The sequence below is a fragment of the Solanum verrucosum genome, unplaced genomic scaffold (assembly GCF_900185275.1).
Source record: "Solanum verrucosum unplaced genomic scaffold, falcon-dt-bn FXZP01000132.1, whole genome shotgun sequence".
NCBI lineage: Eukaryota > Viridiplantae > Streptophyta > Magnoliopsida > Solanales > Solanaceae > Solanum > Solanum verrucosum.
The window spans coordinates 294371-297335 of NW_026020613.1; positions in this window are offsets into that span (position 1 = coordinate 294371).

The following is a 2965-nucleotide window of genomic DNA, read 5'->3' on the forward strand; positions in this document are numbered from 1 at the left end:
TAGTTAGTAGCTGCACAGTACCAGCGAGTTGCGCCAGGAGTTGTCGGACCTTTTGAAGGGCTTAGAAGTTTGAGAGTTAATGAGTTTCTTGCCTTGATTTCTTCATAATTTACAGGGAGAGATCAGAGGGGGACCCTCAGCATTTTGTCGATTTTCTTCATAGGATCTTCAGGGTCATGAATGCCTCATCGACTGATTCAGTTGAGTAAGCAACCTTTCGAATTCGTGATGTTGTAGTATTTATGAGAGTTGGGAGAGATCCAAGGGAAGATGCACCTCAATCCTCTTGGGATAGCTTTACCGAATCTTTCATAGATCACTATCCATCTTGAGAGATTCAAGATGCCCGAGTAAATCAGTTCCTAGACCTTAGATAGGGCATCATGAGTGTCAAAGAGTATGGGTTGATAATTGATTCATTGGCTAGGTATGCCCCAATATTTGTTGATACGATGCATGATAGGGTTCAACGATTTGTATGAGGGTTTGATTCAGACTATATCGATGCTAGTACTATCACAATACTAAATGATAATATGGATATCTCTCAAATTCATGCCTTTGCACAAAGCATAGAAAAGCGTCGACATCAACAGTATATGGGGGAGAGAGTTGAGAAAGAGTAGTAAAAGTCAGCTAGGACCGCTAGTTCACATGAGGACTTCCAGGGTGGTCCTAGACCTAGATATCATAGTAGGCCACCCAGGCCTCCATTAGAGCAGTTCCAAGGTAATAGACTTGATCATTACGGACAGTCAGCTTGAGGTGAGGGTTCACAAGCATCAGGAACTCAACAACAAAGGAGTTCATGCCAAGCTAGGTCATCCCACATCGCATTGTGCTACATGAAGTAAGATGCATTTCGGGAGATTTAGGTAGGGTTCCATATATTGTTATCCCTATGGTCAGAAGAGGCATGTGTGGAGGAACTGCTTGACTATAGGTCAGGGTGGTAGGGGTCAACCAAATGGGTTAGTTGTAGGTTCTTCCTTATCAGCACATTCTACAGGGCATGGACCTCAAACTTCAACAGTTAGAGGCGGAGCATCTAGTTCAGGTAGTGGCCAGAATCGTGCGTATGCACTAGCTAACTAACAAGACTCAGAGTCATCATCTGATGTTGTGACAAGTACATTGATTATTTGTTCTCATTGTGTTTATGATTTGATAGGTCCAAGCTTTACCCTGTTCTATGTTACTCCATTTGTTATGGGGAAGTTGTGAGCAGAATCATTACCTCAACCCCCTATTGTTTCTCTACTATTTGGTGAGTCTATTATTGCTAAAAAAAGTCTATAGAGGTTGCACAATATAAATAATTGATCGTAAGACCTTTGTAGACCTGGTAGAGTTAGCGATGGTCGATTTCAACGTCATTATGGGTATGGATTGATTTGCATCTCGTTATGCTAATGTTTAGTACTAGACAAAGAATGTTAGATTTCATTTTCCATGAGAAGCAGTGTGAAAATTGAAAGGCAATATAGCAGCTCCAAAAGGTAGGTTTATTTCCTATCTTAAGGCAATGGGGATGATTATTAAGAGTTTTATTTATCATCTTGTTTGAGTTCGGGATATGGATGTAAAATCACCAATTCTCTAGTCTATTTAGGTGGTTAATGAGTTTCCGAATGTATTTCCAAAGGAGCTTCCTGGTATTTTGCTAGAACAATAAATTGATTTTGCTATCGGTATGCTACTAGGTATACGACCCATATCTATCCCTCCTTATTGAATGGATCTTACTAAGCTAAAGAAGTTGAAATATCAAATGAAAGATTTGTTGGATAAAGGCTTTATCAGGCCTAGTGTTTTACCATGGGGTGCACCAGTATTATTTGTGAGAAAGAAAGATGTTTTTCTAAGGATTTGTATCGATTATCGATAGTTAAACAAGGAGACTATAAAGAATAAATATCTCATTGTAAGGATCGATGACTTGTTTGATAAGCTAGAAGGTGCTAAGTATTTTTCTAACACTGATTTAAGATCAAGGTACCATCATGTATGTGTTCGGGAGAAAGATATTCGGAAGACATCTTTTAGAACCCAATATGCACATTTTGAGTTTTTGGTGATGTTTTTTGGATTGATCAATGCACCAATTATGTTTATGGACTTGATGAATAGCATATTTAGGTCGTATCTGGACCTATTTGTGATTGTATTTATTGATAATATTTTGGTGTGCTCATATTCAAAAGCTGAGCATGCAGATCATTTGCGAGTCCTTAAGGTTCTTTGAGATCAGGAACCTTATGCAAAGTTCTTTAAGTGTGAGTTCTGGTTGAGCTATGTGGATTTATTAAGCCATATTGTATCAGATACAGACATTATAGTTGATACACAGAAGATTGAGGTCGTAAAGACTTGGCCTAGACCCACAACTTTGACAGAGGTTCATAGTTTCATAGGGTTAGCTGGTACTACAGAAGGTTTATAGAGGGGGTTTCTTCACTTTCAGTACCACTGACAAACCTGACTCAGGAAGAAGTTAAGTTTTGGTGGACTGACGCTTGCGAGCATAGCTTCCAGGAGCCGGAGGACAACTTGAAATCAGCACCAGTCCTAGCCTTGTAAGAGGGTTAAGTTGGGTTAGGATGTGTTATGATGCAACATGGTAAGATAATAACATATGCTTCAAGGTCGTTGAGGAAGCGTGAGAAGAACTACCAACCCATGATTTAGAGTTGGCTGCAGTTGAGCATGCAATGAAGATCTAAAGACACTACTTATATGGCGTTCATGTTGATATCTTAACACATCATATAAGCCATCAATTTATCTTTAGACAGAAGGAATTGAATCTGCGACAGTGTCGATGGCTTGAGTTACTGAAAGACTACGACGTAGATATTTTATATCATTCAGGGAAGGCAAATATGGTAGCCAGTGCCTTCAGTTAATGGGTATTTTATCCCATTTTTATGTTGAGAGGCGTGAATTAGCTCGAGAACGTCATCAC